This window comes from Chrysemys picta, chromosome 8, assembly GCF_011386835.1.
Source record: "Chrysemys picta bellii isolate R12L10 chromosome 8, ASM1138683v2, whole genome shotgun sequence".
Classification (NCBI taxonomy): Eukaryota; Metazoa; Chordata; order Testudines; family Emydidae; genus Chrysemys; species Chrysemys picta.
The window spans coordinates 68,242,017-68,261,441 of record NC_088798.1 but is presented as its reverse complement, the minus strand read 5'-3'; the positions used below and the strand labels follow the sequence as shown (position 1 = coordinate 68,261,441).

General features: G+C 53.6%; 1 protein-coding gene and 1 long non-coding RNA gene across 17 annotated transcripts in view; one reads left to right on the top strand and one right to left on the bottom strand.

The window, feature by feature from the left end:
- NOS1AP (nitric oxide synthase 1 adaptor protein) overlaps nucleotides 1-19,425 on the bottom strand; it is a 183,133-nt gene that overhangs the window by 72,341 nt on the left and 91,367 nt on the right. The gene's annotated exons all lie outside the window — the stretch shown is intronic.
- Nucleotides 10,827-16,530, top strand: LOC135973122 (uncharacterized). Its single transcript, XR_010589818.1, has 2 exons — nucleotides 10,827-11,289; nucleotides 14,476-16,530. It is a non-coding gene; the product is annotated as an uncharacterized LOC135973122 (long non-coding RNA).

The following is a 19,425-nucleotide window of genomic DNA, read 5'->3' as shown; positions in this document are numbered from 1 at the left end:
ACACTAGCTGGGGACCTGGCCAGGAGGGGTTCAGTCTCATTATAGACATTTCTGTTTGATTCTGGTGCAGTTGGCCTCTACTAAGGGTATGTCTGCACAGCCGACATTAAAGTGCTGCCATGGCAGCGCTTTAACATGGCTGTATAGTCACGGCAGAGCACGGGGAGAGGTCTCCTAGCACTTTAATAAAACCACCTCTGCAAGGGGAATAGCTCCCAGCGCTGGTGCACGGTCTACACTGCCACTTTAAGCGCTGAAACTTGTATCGCTCACAGAGGGTGTTTTTTCACACCCCTGAACAAAGAAAGTTTCAGCGCTGTAAGTGGCAGTGTAGACAAGGCCTAAAGCAGTAGAAGGCTCCGAGTCAGCTCCCTGGTACAGTTAGGATTTTTTTCTGCAAATAACTGCTCTCTGTCTAGTGGCCTATGGCAGCAGGAAACTCCCTTTTTCTGAACTGCTCCAGTTTACGGCCTGTGTTACATAGGAGGTTGGACTAGATGGTCACAATGGTACCATCTCTGAATGGGGGTGTTAAACACCTGGGGGCTAACTCTGACTTGCTAATCAAAGAACACAAGAGAGGGGAGAGACTTGCATTCTGAAGAGCTGCCTAACTGAATGTGAACAGCATCTCATTTGGGAATCACAAAGGAGTGGGACTTGGGACAGGGCATCACTTGCTATTTCCCAGTCTGGTTCTGGGACACTGGAATCTTCAGAAGAAAAATGTCCGTGAGCACATCCCTCTGGTGCATGCCTTAATGAGTGAGGCACGTTCTGCCTGGTTCTGGTGCCCAATTCAAATGAGTGGAGTAAAACCCCATCTTCACCTACTTTGATGAGCTCTCTCTTCTGGGGACATTTCCTTATTGCAGCTGTGCTGACTGTGGGGTGAGTGTTCTGTAGTGAAAGTATTTGTTGAAAATGTACCAATCTGGTCATTCCAGCCAGGAACCCATCCTGTCCCGGTCACATTCCAACGCTGAAATGGTGAGGCACAGAGCAACACAGATGAGCTGAGAGACGTGCTCTATACATCTCCTGCCCTGTCCTCCTTCTCCAGGGTGCCCTTTTCTGGTAGCTGCTGCTAGAGCCTGAGATGTTACTGTGGTCCACAGGTGCCACATGGAGTGGGTATCTGGATGCTTGGAAGAGAAGCTGGAAAGGGACTGGTAAGAGCAGGGGGTTGTGACAGATAGGGAAGGAGGTAAGAGAGTGGTCAGCTTTGCATGGAAGGACAATGCAATTCTGTGGCTGAGTGCATGCCTCACTGCCAGGCTGTTGGGAAAGAGCTGATGGAACCCATAGCTCCACTGAGCAGCCACAGAAATGTCTTCAAAAACTACTGGCTTCAGCCTTTCTATGCCTGTCTTCACTCTGTGAAATGGACTGATGATAATCTCCTGTACCACAGGACATGAGGCTGTTACAACCCATGGAATGTGCTCTGAGACCCCCGCTGGAGAGCAAAACACTATCAGGGCCAGGCCAACCCATGCTTGTGCAGACAGGATGGTTGAGTCTGTGGCTCAAGCCAGTCACACTCAGCTGATGGGCCAGAGAGATGCCAGCCAAGCACTGTCCTGGGCGAAGATGCCTCCACTAATTCTGTGTCTACGCCAGCACCAACTGAAAGCAAGCCTGGGTCTGGCTATGTGCAAGGCTCACACTCCTTGTTCTGGCTGCCTGGGAGCAAACCTAGCGAAATCAGCCTCAGCCAGTCCAGAGAGGAGAAAACTTTGTTCAGTCTCCAAGGAGACTATGCAGATGCAGTTACCATAGCAACTGTTGCTTCCTTTTCTTCCTCTTCAGCTCACAAGAGAGATGTTTGCAGGAGAAATCCCTAAGGAGGGACAGACTTATGAAAGGGGGGCAGTCAGTGGGATGGGGGAGGAGAGAGCAACAAGCAGAAGCGCCCCACTCTTATCACTCCAAAGCAGTGGTCACCAACCGGTCAATTGCAATCAACTGGTCTAGAGGATCTCCCAGTCGATTGCAATCTCCAGTGACGCAGTGTGGCTGCGGCTAAGGCAGACTCCCTGCCTACCCGGGCCCTACGCCACTCCCGGAAGCGGACAGCGCAGCCCTGTGGCTGGAAGGCAGGGGTCTCCCTCTGCACACTGCTGCTTCCTGCAAGCACCGCCCTTGCAGCTCCCATTGGCCGGGAGAGCTGTGGGGGCGGAGCTTACAGAGAGGGGCAGCATGCAGAGCCACGTGCCCCCCACCTTCCTCCAGGGGCCGCAGGGGTGCGTTGGTCCCTTCTGGGAGCAGTGTGGGACCAGGTTAGGCAGGGAGCCTGCCTTAGTCTCGCGGTGCTTGCGCCAACTGGGAGCCACCGGAGGTAAGTGCTGCCCAACAGGAGGCTGTACCCCAACCCCCCTCCTGCACCCCAAGCCCCAACCTGAGCTCCCTCCCAGAGCCAGCACCCCAAACCCCATTCTGTACCCCAACCCCCTGCCCCAGCCCTGACCCCCCTCCCAGAGCCACTGGTATGGGTGTGGAGATTGCACAGAGCCCCTGGCATGGGGGGGCTGGAGATGGAGGTTACACAGCCCCTGGCATATGGACGGGGTGGGGGGAGGAGAGATTGCACAGAGCTCCTGGCATGGGGATGGAGGTTACACAGAACCCCTGGTATGGGGGAGGGGAGATGGGGCTACACAGAGCCTCTAGCATGTATGGGGGAGAGGGAGGTTACACAAAGTCCCCCAGGCATGAGGGGGAGATGCAGGTTACACAGAATCCCTGGCATGGTGGGGAGATGGAGGTTACAGAACCCATGTCATGGGGCAGGGGGAGATGGAGGGTACACTGAGCCCCTGGCATGTGGGGGGGCGAGGGGCAGGGAGAGATGGAGGTTTCACAGAGCCCCTGGTATAGGGGCAAGATTACAGAGATCCCCTGGCATGGGGGGGGGGAGAAGATGGAGGTTACAGAGGTTACACAGAGCCCCTGATATTGGGAGGGGGGAGATGCAGGTTACACAGAACCCCTGGCATGGGGGAGGGGAGATCAGGACCGGCTCCAGGGTTTTTGCCGCCCCAAGCAGTGGGAAGAAAAAAAAAAAAGCCGCGATTGCAATTGCAATCAGCGGCACTCCGGCGGCAGCTACACTGTGCCACTTTCTTCTTCAGCAGTAATTTGGTGGCAGGTGCTTCCCTCTGAGAGGGACCTGCCTCCGAATTGCTGCCGAACAGCCCGACATCCCACCCCTTCCCCTTGGCCGCCCCAAGCACCTGCTTGCTGGGCTGGTGCCGGCCCTGGGGGAGATGGAGGTTACACATTACCCCAGCAATGGGTGGTGGGGAGTGGGGAGATGGAGGTTATAGAGCCCCGGGCATGGGGTTGGGGGGTGAGATTGCACAGAGCCCCCAGCATGGGTGGGGGAGATTGCACAGAGCCCCTGGCATGTTGAGGGTTGGAGGTTACACAGAACCCCTGGCATGGCAGGGTGGGGGCGGGGATACTGAGGTTACACAGCGCTCCTGGCATGGGGTTGGGGAGATGTATGTTACACAGAACCCCTAGAATGGGGAGGAGGGAAAGATGGAGGTTGCACAGAGCCCCTGGCATGGGGGAGAAGATGGAGGTTAGAGAAAATCCTTGGCATGGGGTAGGGGAGATGGAGGCCACACAGAGCCACTGGTATGGGCGTGGAGACTGCACAGAGCCCCTGGCATGAGGGGGGCTGGAGATGGAGGTTACATAGATCCCCTGACATGGCAGAGTGGTGGGGAGGGGAGATGACTCACAGCCCCTGGCATGGGGTGGGATGGAGGTTACACAGAGCCCCTGGCATGGGAGGGGGGCGGGGAGATGGAGGTTACACATGGGTGTGGGGGAGATTGCACAGAGCCCCTGGCATGTGGGGGGGATGGAGGTTACAAAACCCCAGGCATGGGTGAGGAGATGGAAGTTACACAGAGCCCCAGGCATGAGGTGGTGGTGGTGGGGAGATTGCACAGAGCCCCGGGCATGGGGGCGGAGATGGAGGTTACACAGAGCCACTGATGTGTGGGGAGGAGACTGTGCAGAGCCCCTGGCATGGCGCGGGGTGGGGTGGAGATTGCACAGAGCCCATGGCATGTGGGAGGCGATGGAGGTTACACAGAATCCCTGGCATGGTGGGGGAAGATGGAGGTTACAGAGGGGCTCTGGCATGGGGTGTGAGGAAATGTAGGTTTCAGAGAGACCCTGGCAATGAAGAGGAGAACAAGGTTACACAGAGCCCCTGGCATATGGGGGGAGGGGGGAGAGAGATTACATAGAGTCCCTGGCATAGAGCGGGGAGGAGATGGAGTTTACACAGAGCCAGTGGCATGAGGGAGGAGTGCTGGAGGATACACAGAGCTCCTGGCATGGGAGAGGGATATGGAGGTTACAGAGAGCCTCTGGCATGGGAGAGGGAGATGGAGGTTACATTGAGCCCCTGGCATGCATGGTAAATTACGCACAGCCCCTGGCATGGGGATGGTGATGGAGAGGCACTGGCAGAGCTGTGTGGAAGGGACCTCAGGTCTGAAATAGCAGGGGGCTTGGGGCAGGATGAAAGGGCACTGGCAGAGCTGTGTGGAAGGGACCCTAGGGTTGGAATAGCTGGGAACTGAGGCAGGATGGAGGGGCACTGGCAGAGCTGTGTGGATGGGGACCCCAGGCCTGGAATTTCAGGGGCTCAGAGCAGGATGGAGAGGCACTGGCAGAGCTGTGTGGAAGGGGACCCCAGGTCTGGAACAGCAGGGGTTTGGGGCAGGATGGAGGAGCACTGGCAAAGCTGTGTGGAAGGAGACCCCAGACTTGGAACAGAAGGGGTTGGAGGAGGACAGAGGGGCGCTGGCAGAGCCGTGTGGAAGGCACCCCAGGCCTGGGATAGCAGGGGGTTAGGGCAGTACTGATGGTCACCGGCAGAGCCGTGTGGAAAGGGACCCCAAGCCCGGAATAATACGGGGTTGGGGGAAGGATGGAGGAGCACTGCCAGAGCTGTGTGGAAGGGCCCAGACCTGGAATAGCAGGGGGGTGGGGTATCAGACTATCAGGGTTGGAAGGGACCTCAGGAGGTCATCTACTCCAACCCCTTGCTCAAAGCAGGACCAATCCTCAACTAAATCATCCCAGCCAGGGTTTTGTCAACCTGACCCTAAAAACCTCTAAGGAAGGAGATTCCACCACCTCCCTAGGTAACCCATTCCAGTGCTTCACCACCCTCCTATTGAAAAAGTTTTTCCTAATATCCAACCTAAACCTCCCCCATTGCAACTAGGACGGAGGGGCACTGGCAGGGCTGTATGGAAGGGACCCAAGACCTGGAAAAGCAGTTGGGTGGGGCAGGACTAAGGGGCACTGGCAGAACTGTGTGGAAGGGACTCCGGGCCTGAAATAGCAAGGGATTTGTGGCAGAAGAGAGGAGCACTAGCAGAGTTGTGTGGAAGGAACCTCAGGCCTGGAATAGCAGGGGGCTGGGGCAGAATCGAGGGGCACTGCAGGGCTGTGTGGAAGGGAAGCCCAGTTCTAGAATAGCAGGGGGGGGGGTGCAGCAGGACTGAGGGGCACTTGCAGAGCTGTGTAAGGAACCAGGGCCGCCGGGAGGGCGGGGCGGCAAGTGGGGCAATTTGCCCCAGGCCCCACAGGGGCCCCCACGAGAGCTTTTGGCAGGTCTTCAGCGGCAGGTCCTTCAATGCCGCCGAACACATCCAGAGCGAGTGAAGGACCCGCTGCTGAAGACCCAGAGCTTCTTCCGCTCCAGGGCTTCGGTGGCAGTTTGGCGGCGGGTCCTTCACTTGCTGCCGAAGTGCCCCGAAGACCCGGAGTGGAAGGACCCCTGCCGCCAAAGACCCCAGGCCCCCTGAATCCTCGGGGCAGCCCTGTAAGGAACCCCAGGCTTGGAAATAGCAGGGGGGCTGGAGAAGGACTATGGGGCACTGCAGAGCTGTGTGGAAGGGGACCCCACGCCTGGCATAGCAGAGGGGGGTGCAGCAGGACTGAGGGGCACTGGTACAGCTGTGTAGAAGGGACCCCAGGCCTGGAGTAGCAGGGGGTTAGGGCAGGGTAGAGGGGCACTGGCAGAGCTGTGTGGAAGGGGACTTTGGGCCTGGAATAGCAGGGGTTGGGGCAGGATGGAGGGGAATGGGAAGAGCTGTTTGTGAGGATCCCATTCCCTGGTCTGGAGTCCCAGGGCAGTGCGTTAGGACTGAGGGGCATGGCTCCTGCCTCTAGGCATCACTTTGACTTATCAGGAATAGTAAAATTCCCTTGAGGCAAAGCAGGGGCATGGCAGGGAGGGTGGGGGAAGAGGCAGGAGCCAGAAAATCCAGGAACTGTCTTGGGCAAGCAGCCCCAGAGAACATGAGTGTGGCTCCCGGAAGCGGAGGTGGAGAGGCTCCTGCCACAGGTACAGATGAAAGGTCTGGTTGTGTACACAGCCAGGAGAGAGACATTCCAGCAGGATGAGCACTGCTCAGCAGCAGGCAGGAAGCACACTTCCTTCCCTGCCAGGACAGGTAGGGGCTGGAGCTGGGGCCAGGAGGAGAGAAAGATGGCAGGAAACAGGAATGGGAGGCATGTGCCTTTCCTGGTTGGAAGAGGAGGGGCTGGCTCTCCTGGTTCTGAAACTGCACCCGGTAGCAGGGTAAGGAAGGGTTTAGGAAGATGATGCCCTCCCCACTGCATCCTGGGACATTCCATCGGCAAAGCTCAGCCTCTCCCACAGAGCCAGGTGCTTCCAGTGGCCTGGACCCAGCCAAACCACCTCTCACTGCAGGGATGGCAGCACAGGGCTGGAGCTGGCTCTGTGTGAAGGAAAGGCTGCAAGAAGGGGAGTAAATGAGTAGTGCTGCTAGGAGCCTGGCCCTGGCAACACCCCACCCTGACACTCCCCCTCACACCTTCCCCCCACAACCAGGGACAAACTGGCCCCCAGGCAGCTCCAGCCCACACTGGCCCCGGTGCTTCCAACAGGGGAGTCAACAAAACACATTCACAAGTACAAGCCACTTCCTTCCCACGGCCTGCTGATGGGAGTACTGCTGCATTGTAGCCTGCTCGAGGGGCTCAGGAGCATAGAACTGCCTGCCACTTGGAAACATTCACCCTAACATCATGGCCAAAGCTGCCTTGGGGATCTGGATGCCAATTAATGGGAAATGGGCATCTAACCCTTAGGCAGCTTTGAAAATCCCAGCCTAAGAATCCAAAGCACACTCCTTGCCAAATCATTGCAGTATGCCCTGCCGAGCCTGTAGGACCCCTCCCTGGGGCAAGGGCCTTTTGCTTTCTGACATTTCTGGTGAGTAGCCCTGGGCACTGCCACCACTGACAGCGCCATGTTCTGCTCCTGTGGGATCCCAGGGCTCCACGAGGGCAGTGAAAGCGTGGCTCTGAAATGCCATGAGGGACCCAGAGCTGTAGCAGCTGCACAACACTGGATCAAGACAGGGTGTGACAGATTGCTCGGGTCACTCACAGAGCACAGCCTCAGGAATAGAGAAGTGAGGAGAGGAAAGATTCAAATGCACAGCAATACTTCCACCGGAGAAGGGCAGCAACTGGCCCTCACGGCACAGCTGTCTTCTTACTGGCGAGGGCTCTCACCAGAGCCTGGTGTGGATCCCTCACACAGGGGTACTTCACAGCACAGATAGTACGGCTAGAACTGCCCCTTGGTCTCTCCTGCAAGCCCCATGTTCCAGGAGAGCTCCAGCGAGGCCTTCTCCCCACAGGCCATTCCCACCCTGTTCACTGCCCCCAGCCCGTAGGGCTCAGTCACACCCAGCAGTGGCAGTCAAGGCACGCTGGGAGCCACCAGCGCCCGTAACTCAGGGCTTGTCTACACAACTGCAAAGTGCACCACAGGAGTGGGGTCTGGGCCATGCTGTCCTCTCCCTGCCCCACGCAGACTTGCAGGCACACTCTAAAAGGCACCGAGTCCTGTCTGAAAGAGGCCTACATCATCCTGAACTCGGTATCTTTCAGTGAGCACCGTCAGGGTCTCCATAGGGCAGTTAGAGCACCCCTCTGGTGAGCTTTGCTGGCACGGTGTGACTAGCCTTCAGAAGCAGCATGACTGTTTTGGTGCGTCAGAGCACTGCCTCAGCACACATGGACAGAGCGTGGGAGCTGGACCCCATTCCAGGGACAAGCCTGCAGGGTAGCCCTGCCAGAGAGGGGAGGCTAATGAGAGCTCTCCTAGCTTAGAGCCCAGGGACATCTTTGGGATCAACAGACTACACAGAGGGGGCTGGCTCAGGCTTTGAGCCACACAGCAGTTAGGGGCCATGGTGCTTTGCAAGCCCTGCAATAATGTGGTACAAGGGCGGGAAGCTGAATCTGGACAAATTCAGACAGGAAATGAGGCATGAATTTTTAACAGTGAGAGCAGCCAACCACTGGAACAACTTACCAAGGGGTGTGCTAGACTCCCTGGCATTGGGGATTTTAAAATTACAACCGTAACTCCTCACTTAATGTTGTCCCAGTTAACGTTGTTTTGTTATGTTGCTATGTTGCTGATCTATTAGGGAACAAGCTCGTTTAAAGTAATGCAACGCTCCCTTGTAACGTGTTTGGCAGCTGCCTGCTTTGTCCACTGCTTGCAGGATTCTTTGGAAGAGCAGCTCCTCCTTGTGGGGATTAGAACCGGGGGGGCAGCAGCCCCCCACCATCAGCTCCCCTAAATTCCCTGTAAGGTATGTGGCTCGGCAGCCACCCAGCAGCAGTTCAGCTGTCCCTCCCTTCCCACTGTGCTGGTTCTGCCCTGCCCTCTGCCTTGGAGCTGCTCCCCGGAGCTTCCTGCTTGCTGGAGGAGGGGGAGAGAGGGGTGCTGATATCAGGATGTCCCCCTGCTCCTGCCCCCCCCCCCCAATCTGTACTCCCTCTCCACAAAGGGGAGGAGAGGGACAGAAAGGAGGGAGCTTGCTGGAAGCTATTGCTTCCTGTCTGAACTGGCTTATCTGCTTAAAAGGGCAACGTACTTGAAGTGGGGTCAGTGTAAGGGGTAATGCACGTCTGTCTCTCTCTCACTCATGCACTCACCCCCCAGCACTTTGGAAAGTCAGCACCTGTGCAGCCATCCATGTGCTATCAGGAGGAGGAAGGGGTGGGTTCCAGCTGGATAGCATGGGCTCATCATCATGTTCAGTTTTTGCAGGGAAGTGTTTGCAGCTACTGCTCTGCATCTATTGTGTTTCCTCCCTCCTGCCTCAGTCCATGTTGCCTTGTAGAGTGTGAGGCTACATTAACAACAGCGTATTAACCCCTGAAGGCTCAGCCAAGTGCTAGTTCATCATTTAGCAGCAAGGCATTCCCTGGGAAATATTCCACCCTCTTACTCCCCCACCTCAACCAAGCTTCACAATCATTAATTGCTGTGTACAATATTAAACTGTTTGTTTAAAATTGTTTAAAACTTTGTAGGGGGCCAGGGTGGCTGCCCTCCGAACCTGAGGGTAAAGGGCCTTTCCCTCAGCCTGAGTGGGCGGGGCCAGCCCAAGCTTGCTCCACCCCCCGGAAGGGGAGGGGTGGAACAGGAAGTATAAAGGGCGGGGCCCTTAGCTCAGTTAGAGCAGCACCAGGGAGGGAGGCAGACGCAGACCGTGGGCTGCTCCCTTCAGACCCTGCTGCCACGCCAGGGGAGGCCCTGGACCAGTGGAGACCTCACCTGGAGGACGGACTGGGGCTGCCCGCTGCCGAGTACCCAGAGGAACTGGAGGAGCCGGAGGGGGAGCTGGAGCTGCCAGCAGCCGAGTACCCAGAGGAGCTGGAGGAGCCTGAGCCTGAGGGGGAGCTGGAGCTGCCAGCAGCGGACTACCCCGACGGGACCAGAGGAATTCGGACGAGCAATCGGGTAGGAAGTAGCCCAGGGACAGAGCTGCACAGTGGTGAGTCTGTATTGCGGAAGGACGCCGCTGATCCAGTGGCGGGACCCTCGTCCTGCCACTGTCAGGGCCCTGGGCTGGAACGCAGTGGTGTAGGGTGGGCCTGCGTTCCCCCACCCGGTCGAGCCGGCGCTCCCCTGCCTGAGGGGCGCGCTACCGACCTTAGCCGGCGCTCCCCTGCCTGAGGGGCGCGCTACCGACCTTTGCCGGCGCTCCCCTGCCTGAGGGGCGTGCTACAGACTCTGGCTGGCGGCCACCCCGCCGCTAATTCCCCGCTGACTGAGGCATGACCCAGGCCGGCCAGTGACCTCATAGCTCCCCACCGCCCCCTAACGGGTAGGTGGGTCGACGCAGATCACAAACTTATATTGTATATGTATATAATGTCTTTTGTCTGGTGAAAAAGATTTCCCTGGAACCTATAACCCCCCCCCATTTACATTAATTCTTATGGGGAAATTGGATTTGCTTAACAGCGTTTCACATAAAGTTGCATTTTTCAGAAACATAACTACAACATCAAGTGAAGAGTTACTGTATTAGATTTCTTTCTGTTGACGTCACTAGGCCTCACCCTAGGTAACTCGGGAGGGTGGAAGGCCACTAAGTGTCAATGAAGCCTTCCTGCACTAGGCCTAAGTGAACCAAACTCTATCCTTCCATGTTTAAACTCTAATCAACCTCAAAAGCCAGGTGCAATTGGAATATGTAAGCAACCAGTTATCTGTGTGCAACCCCCTGCTCAAGCGGTAATAATGAGGCCTGCATGTTTCTGGCTGGAGGGAAAAAGGACAAGATAACTGTTTAAAGAAGTTACTAACAAGCTAGGCTTATAGCTGCCAAGAATGACTTAACTGCTTAAATGTAATCGTTATTTGCTTAGTAACTATTACCAGGGACGGGAGGGGGAGAGGGAGGAATGGAGGGGTGAAAGGGAGGGCTAGAGGGGAAAGGGGGGGGTGAGGCTTAACTGCAAAATGTATAAAAAAAGAAGAAAAACTGTTCCTGTTGGTGTGCTTGATTTGAGACTTGCCAGTCTCCTTGCACCGCTTTGGGATCCCAAATAAACTTTGTTTGCTTCTCCCCCTGGTGTGTTTATTGGCGCGAAGCACACCGGGCAACGAACCCCGCTGTTGCTTTGCCTCGGGCACTCTGTGCTGGCAACAGTTTTGGCGCCCAACGTGGGGCTCGAGGCTGAAATTTAGCCTTGCCCGGACCCCTCTCAGAGGTCGACAGATTGCAGCGACCAACGCTCAGCGCGCACCGGTGACTTTACCGGGGGCCTCGGAGGAGACGTGGTTTGGTCGACCCCGGAGGGCACAACGGTGCAACGCGCTCGAGTAGTGGAGAAGTAGCTGCGGGCGACGGTGGGGAACCGGTCCCGTGGATAGGGCAACGGTGCAGAACCGGACCCTTGGATAAGGTAGGAACAGTCCAGTGGGGACTTTATCTGTCTTGACCTGGGGACGCCCAGTGTCTCCGTATGGGGCAGAGACACAGTACTGCAGGCAGGGCAAGGTGTACACCCTTGGAATGCATTCTGGTGAACTGGAAAGTGTTTGGATCAGATCCGTTGATTAAAAGTAAACAGAAAAGATTCTGTACAGTAGACTGGCCTCAATATCAGCTAGAGGACCAGGAAAGGTGGCCACCGGAAGGATCACTTAATTATAACATGATCCTTCAATTACTTCTGTTTTGTCAGCAAACGGGTAAATGGAATGAACATATGTATGTACAGTTGTTTATGTTAAGAGATAGGTTAGATATTTTGCAAAAGTGTAATTTGACTCTGACAGGTTCGGTAGTAGCTACTGTTAGTCCCCAGATCCCCCCCACAGCTGTAATGGCAGGTCCGGTGTCCCTTTCGGCTATCACACCCCCACCATATAAAGACAAGGTGTCTCAGGTCCCAGAGATTGCCCCCTCGGTGGAATTTTATCTGTTGATCACTGAGACCATGGTGTCCAGACATGGCTCAGATAGGAATCAGGCCACTACTATGCAGGTTTACACCCATGTACCTTTTAACCGGTGGACCTAGCAGCCTTTAAGGCACAGGCAGGGGAATTCTCTACGAACCCAAGCAAGTTTATCTCAGTTTTTGAAGGGTGCCTGGCTAGCTGTAAGCCTGACTGGGATGATTATAATGTCCTTATGCGAACCCTGCTGTCTGAGATGGAGCGTAATCAGGTTGTGTCTAAAGAAAAGGAAAAGAGGCAAGCGAAAATGATGGTCGCAGCAGTACAGGCCGGTGGCAGGGGAAAATTCCAGGAAGGTGGAAGGGGCCGGGGAATGAAAGGACGTGGGCGTGGGCACCCTGGCTCACAGAAAAGGTGTCTGGGTTGCAACCAGTGTGCCATATGCCGGAAGGAGGGACATTGGAAAAATGAGTGCCCCGAAAGGGAAGCTACCCCTATGATGACAGCAAAGGATCAAGAATAGGGGTGTCAGGGGAGATGGACTATCCTGCCCCTGGAACCCCGAGTAAAAATGCGGGTGGGAGATTCGGACATAGACTTTTTAATAGACTCTGGAGCTGCACGAACCGCCATAAACCAACCCCTGCAGCTGCCTGTGTCAGAGTCCCTCACTGTGGAGGGTGCCACAGGGAAAGGAACCAAGTGTCCAGTATATGCCCCAGTGAAATGTGCTTTGGGAAACAGAACTCTATCTCACAAACTGGTTTACCTCCCCGATTGTCCAACACTTCTACTAGGACGGGACCTGCTTTGTCGCTTAGGAGCCACCCTGCATTTTACCCAAGATGAAATAACCCTCACCTTACCCCCAGAGAATGCCTGGATAATGACCCTTGCAATTGAGCCCTCAGCCATGCAAGCCCCAGAGTGGAGCCAGTGGGAGGACAAAAGGAGGGTTAAAAAGCAGCTTTGCTGGACAGTGTTGGCCCAGGGATTTAAAAATTCCCCCACCCTTTTCGGCCAGGCCCTGGCCAGAGACTTGGAGGAGTGGGACAATGAGGACCGGGTCCTCCTCCTGCAATATGTGGATGACTTGTTAATTGCCGCTGTGGGTCTCACCCCTTGCCTTAAAGCCACTGTGAGCCTCCTGAACTTTGTTGGACTCCTCAAAAGTGGGTGTGCTCGTCATGGTTTGTTGCTCCAAAGCTCTGTATAGAAGTTATTTTACTGGAAGGGTGTATAATGGCAATGTGTATGTGTTCATTGTTGGGGGGGAAAAGGTGTATGAGTGAAGAGTGGAAGTTTCCTTTGTAAGTTAAAAGAAAACAAGAAGGAGAGCAGGAAAAAACAGAACGAGTTAACTGAGGAAAAAAATATAGCTATCAAGCTCAGTCCAAAGATAAGATGCTAGCACCATCCAAGGACATTGTTCACAGCTAAGACTTGGCTGACAACCAAGAAAAGGGGGGCCTAAATGTGCCCAAGCAACTATGAGATCTGCAAAACACTGCCAGGCATTAATGAAATGTGTTAGGTTTCTTTTCTCACAGATAAAAGAAGTGCTAACCAAAGACCCTAGCAGCCCTGCCATTCATTGAAACAAGGAGACTGAGTCTACGTAAAGTCCATCAACGAAAAACTGCTTTGGCTCCACACTGAAAAGGCCCTTTCCAAGTCCTGTTAACCACCAACACCGCTGTGAAGTCCAAGAACTGCCCACGTGGACCCAGGCTTCTCACTGTAAAACGACCCCTCCACCTCGGGAGGACTCTCCGACTGATAAGCCTATTTAAAGACAGGGTGATGTGCTAGTAACCTCTCCCCTGTATGATGCTGAACCACACTGTTTCAGGAAAAAAGAAGAAGGAACACTTGCTTCATTGAAACCACAAAGTACAGGAATTCCTAACTACAAAAGATATTAAGAACTGACCCTGGTGAAGAAACAAAGAATTATACGCTGGCAGGGAGGCTCTTACCCAGCTTATGAGTAAATATTTTCTAACTTCTGGACTTAGACCCCTGGCCTCCCAGGTACAGGCTAAATGTCTAGTCTGCCAAAAGAACAACCCTCGACCAGAAGTGTCAGTGCCACCAGCCACTCTGGAACCTACCCCAGGCCCAGGGCTGGTTTGGCAAATAGACTTTACTGAGTTCCCCCGGACCCAAGGATTCAAATACCTTTTCGTCTTGGTGGATCGATTCAGCGGATGGCCTGAAGCCTTCCCATGCCATAACACTGCCAAAACGGTGGCTCTGAAATTTGTCAAGGAGATCATTCCCCGCTTCGGACTCCCCCAGTGGATGGAATCTGACAATGGAACACACTTCACATCCCAAGTCGTTAAAAAGATATCGGATGCCCTGCAAATCCCCTGGAAGCTCCACACTCCATGGCGACCGCAGGCCAGTGGAGTAGTGGAACGCACAAATCAGACACTTACGCGGCACCTCTCAAAGGTCTGCCAAGAGGCTTCCCTTAAGTGGCCTGATGCCTTATCCCTTGTTTTGCTCCACATTCCCGCTCTCCCAAAGGGCAGGTTAGGGCTCAGTCCCTTCGAGATTATGTTTGGAAGGACATGGCCTATGAACAGTACACCGGTTCTGGCAGGGGAGTGGGAAATGGGGTGTGGCTTTTTATCTCAGTATATGTGCTCTCTGTCTGCTGTTCTTTGTTCTCTCCACAGGTATACCAGAGATTTGCAGCCTCTCCCGCTGGATGCCCCTGTCCACTCCTTGCAGCCAGGCGATTCCGTTCTCATTCGGACCTGGAAGGACTAGCCTCTCCAAGAGAAGTGGAAGGGACCCCACACCATCCTGCTGGTCTCCCACACAGCAGCAAAGGTCAAGGGACACAAGAACTGGATTCATCACTCCCGTCTGAAGGCAGTGCCCGCTCCTGAACGGTGGACCGTCCAGCCTACGGAAAAGGACTACCAGCGACGACCTGGGACTTAAACTGTTATTCAAAAAAACAATAAGATCTGCTGGGAATGCCCTGTGGTCTCTTTGGACAGGCGCAGCGCACTCCCCATGAAAACTCTAAGCGTTGGTTGTGTTTACTCTCACAGGGCCAGCCTAACCTGATGGCCTGATCCTTTTGTTTTTAATCTGCCTACTATTGGTAATTGATATTTTGTGGGTATTTGGGGAATTGTAATTGTTAGGCCCTAGGGTTACCTGCCCAGCATGAGTTCAGGTCCAGGGTCTGCCACAGTGGTACTCTTTGCCATAGGGACACTCCTTTCGTTACCTCCCGTTTCCCCCCAGGCACATGTGGAATGGAAAGGGATCCCTACTAACTTGGAAACAAACAGATATGAGTCCTTGAAGGTTTGCTTTGCCTAAGAGTTTAACCTCTCTAACTGCTAAGTATGCTCCCAAATCCCGCACCACACAGCAGGGTTACCCTGGAGGGTGGTCCCCCAAAATTGGTCAGATATCTGCAGGGGATGGTTCAGTAGGGGAAGAAATACCTCGGGTACCCCCTTGTTGCAAAACTGTACCATTGAATCCCAGTATGCATTAAGGGACAACCCCTGGCCGCCCCAGGGAGCGTAAATCTTTGTATGCCACCTCAGAGCCCATTAAGGAAGGAAATAGGTTGGGTACGATCCTCCTCCCATCCTATGGGGTGGAACGGCTAACCCAATTTTATCATAGGCTCCCTGTGTTTCTCACCAAGTTCGCCAATGAAACCTTGGCCATAGAGAAAAGCCATAACTCAGAGCTATACCAGCTCCAGTTGCTGTCCCTGAAAAACAGACAGGCCTTAAATTATGTTTTAGCCTCCCAGGGCGGGGTGTGTGCCCTTATTGGGAATGAATGTTGTACTTATGTCCCGGAAAACTCACAGGACATTAACAAGCACGTCCTGTCGGCCAAACAGGCTTTCAAGCAGTGGAAGGCCCAGGAAAGGAAACCCACGGTTTTCGATTCCCTTTGAAGTTGGTTGCCTGACCTAGGAGGACTGGGGGGTGGCCTTGTGCGTCTCCTCCTCACAGGTGTGGTACTGTGCCTGGTCACCCTCCTCCTAATTGCTTGTTTTAAGATGCTCCTCCATAAGCTTTGTGCCCCCCGTTCCCCAAAAATCCCAGCATACCCTCTCATTGAAAACCCCAGCTTCATAGCACTTAATCATATCTTGTCCACAGAATATGAGAAAACTCAGCCAAAGGCTTGTTGAGTATTCTCAAAGGAGGGAGTTGTTGACGTCACTAGGCCTCACCCTAGGTAACTCGGGAGGGTGGAAGGCCACTAAGTGTCAATGAAGCCTTCCTGCACTAGGCCTAAGTGAACCAAACTCTATCCTTCCATGTTTAAACTCTAATCAACCTCAAAAGCCAGGTGCAATTGGAATATGTAAGCAACCAGTTATCTGTGTGCAACCCCCTGCTCAAGCGGTAATAATGAGGCCTGCATGTTTCTGGCTGAAGGGAAAAAGGACAAGATAACGGTTTAAAGAAGTTACTAACAAGCTAGGCTTATAGCTGCCAAGAATGACTTAACTGCTTAAACGTAATCGTTATTTGCTTAGTAACTATTACCAGGGACGGGAGGGGGAGAGGGAGGAATGGGGGGGGGGAGAAAGGGAGGGCTAGAGGGGAAAGGGGGGGGGTGAGGCTTAACTGCAAAATGTATAAAAAAAGAAGAAAAACTGTTCCTGTTAGTGTGCTTGATTTGAGACTTGCCAGTCTCCTTGCACCGCTTTGGGATCCCAAATAAACTTTGTTTGCTTCTCCCCCTGGTGTGTTTATTGGCGCGAAGCACACCGGGCAACGAACCCCGCTGTTGCTTTGCCTCGGGCACTCTGTGCTGGCAACATTTCTGCTCTAGGAATTATTTTGGGGTGTAGAAAAAGAGAGCATGGGCCTGGTGCCAGGCCTGAGCCTGAACAAAGTCAGCAAAAGTTACGCTATGAGCAACTGCCAGGCCCTGTCAAATGCAGATGTTTGCCGGCAAGTCAGCGTCTGGTACACGAACTCAGCACTGGTATTGCTAGCATTGCTAAAACACACGGAATGTGTAAACACATTCCAGCAGGCCAGCACAAGAACCCACCAGCCTAGCACATGATAAAATGGCTTGACAAAAGTAATGAATAGTGATATTTTGTCTGAAACACCAGGATTAAAGGTACAAAAACAGGTGGTGAATAGGGATGTTTTGTCTGAAAGATCAGGAGGAAAGTACAAGGGGAGGTAACAAACATGTCATGAAATGCATAAAGTGATAGGTAAGTTGTTTATCCCAGATTGTTTATCTCAGTCTAAAAGTGTTTGGATACCTCGCCTTAACCCTTCGGCTGGCCTAGCGGGCAATGGAAAGTCCCGCCACTGACTGAGCGGGTCTATTGTCACGGGCATACATGTGTTAGTGTGACCTGTAACCATTGAGCCGGGGCATTAGCACCATGCTTCGTTGGCAATAAACCTGCCTGGGTGCCTTCACTACTAAACTAAGTCTTGTGGTCTTATTGGGCAGTTCGATTGGAGCCTGCTGTATGGGCTGTCCAGTCAGAAGCCAGTGCAGCACGCAGAAAGAACACGTGCACACAGCCAACATCTGATGACATGGGGCAGGTCTCTGGCCCGTGCTATGCAGGTCACAATGGTCCCTTCTGGCCTTGGAATCTATGAATTTATGACCTAAGCCTGTAAACTAGATTTCCCAGCAGCCTTCAGTCACACCAGCATCCTCACTGTAAGCGACCCTCTTACAGCTGTAAGCGACCCTCTACAGACGCTTGTCTGCTGGCTGGGCTGGGCGCCAGGTTTCTGCACTTCCCTCTCCAGTCCCACAAGCGATGGAGCACAGAGGACACCAGAGGTGACCCAGAGGCCTGGGAAGTGGTGTCCAGCAGAGCAGGTTGTTTTTATTGGAAGAGAGGCTGTACAGTTCGGGCAGCCTCCATCTCAACTATAGGAGAACCAAACTTCTGGGTGACACCTAGCTAGATGAGAGGGGAGAGCATTAGACCAACTACACATGGAAAGTACTGGACAAATGCCCAGACAACTCAGACTCCTGGTGTCCAGAGCGTAACAAATCAAGGTGTCAGGGGGTGGGAAGGAATACATCCTTTAGCTGTCCACGCACCAATAGCAGTTGCTGGGGTAATAAACAGGAAGAATTGGAAATGACCATGTCTCAGAAGAAATCTGACCAAGTTGGCATTACTGTGGTGGGAAGAGTCCCATGACTAGAACCTGAAAATGACTGGGACACTCTACTTGGGGAGCACAGATGAGGCAATGGGGGAAGGGGTATATTCTATCACAGATCCCATTCCCTGCTTTGGAGTTAATGACAACACAGGGTCAGGGATGCTAATGGATCAATGTTCTAAGTGAGAAAGCACAAGAAGGGATAGGAGCCGAGGTTAATCACAGACAAGCAAGTGAACAGGAGAGTAAGACAAACAGCTCCTTAAGCCTCTATCTACAACTGAAGAAAAACTTTATGATTGGAAATGGGAGGGGAGGCATGCAGGGGGAGCATAGTGGAGGCTTCATATTGCCAGCAGTAAAACAGTCTACAGCGTCAAACTGAGAGATAAATAATTTCCTAACATAAAAAATGTTGCACTCAACTTGGGGTAATTCTACTTCTATTTCATTCTGCCTGATAGAGGTGGACTGAGCATGGAGCTACAACTTAGTGGTTGCCTAAGTGCAAATGGTCATGACCTGACTACAACTGGTAGGTGTGAAGAGAGAAGCCCTAGCCAATACTATATGTGTGACAGACATGGCAACAGGTCATGTTCTAAATACAGAGATTTAACCCTTTTATGACCACTGTGAGGTGAAGTTACTGCATAACTAGAGTGGGTTACAAGTAGGGCTGCAGATTTGTCAACTTTTAAATCAAAATCACACAGCACGATGGTGAAGTTAGCAGAAGGTCCAGATTTGGTGATTGCTCTGTGATTTTTGATAAAAATTCCCTGTGACAAATGAGAGGCCATCAACCACCCCGAGCAGCACTCTCTGCCCCAGCCTTGCCCTCAGTCCCTGGCCAGTGAGGGGAGAGCCCCTGAGGGAAGGGCCAAAGACCAAACTCATCCCTCACTCGTCCCAAGCATGAGCAGTGGTGACTTCTGTGTCCCACAGGGATGTGTCCAGCTGGGCATTGTGACCTGGCACACAGGGTCACAGCATCGCTCAGTTTTGGCCCTGCTGCCCCAGCATTATGATGGGTGGGGAGTTGGGCCAAATCTGAGTGAGCCACACTGCGATCCCATGCACCAGGTTGCCACACCTGGAGCAGGGAGCCAAGCCCAGCCCCACGGGACACAGGACTGCCACTGCAGGATGAGTGTAAGGGGGCTCACTCTCCAACCTTCCCCCCAGGACTTCCCTCTGCACATTGACTACAACCCCATCCTGAAAGAAATCTTTCCTGAACCCCCACTTCTGGTTTCAACCCCCCCCCCCAAATCTCTCCAAGCTCAGCATTGGAAGCAAACTCCCCACACAGACTGGGACACACCAACTCAAAGCGGCACCAAACCTTGCCAGAACAAGAGATGCAAAACCTGCAGAGATATCTCCACTTCTAGGATGATCAACACCCTTACAACACACCTTTCAAAATCCGTAGGTCCTACACATGCCTAGCACAACAGGTGGTGT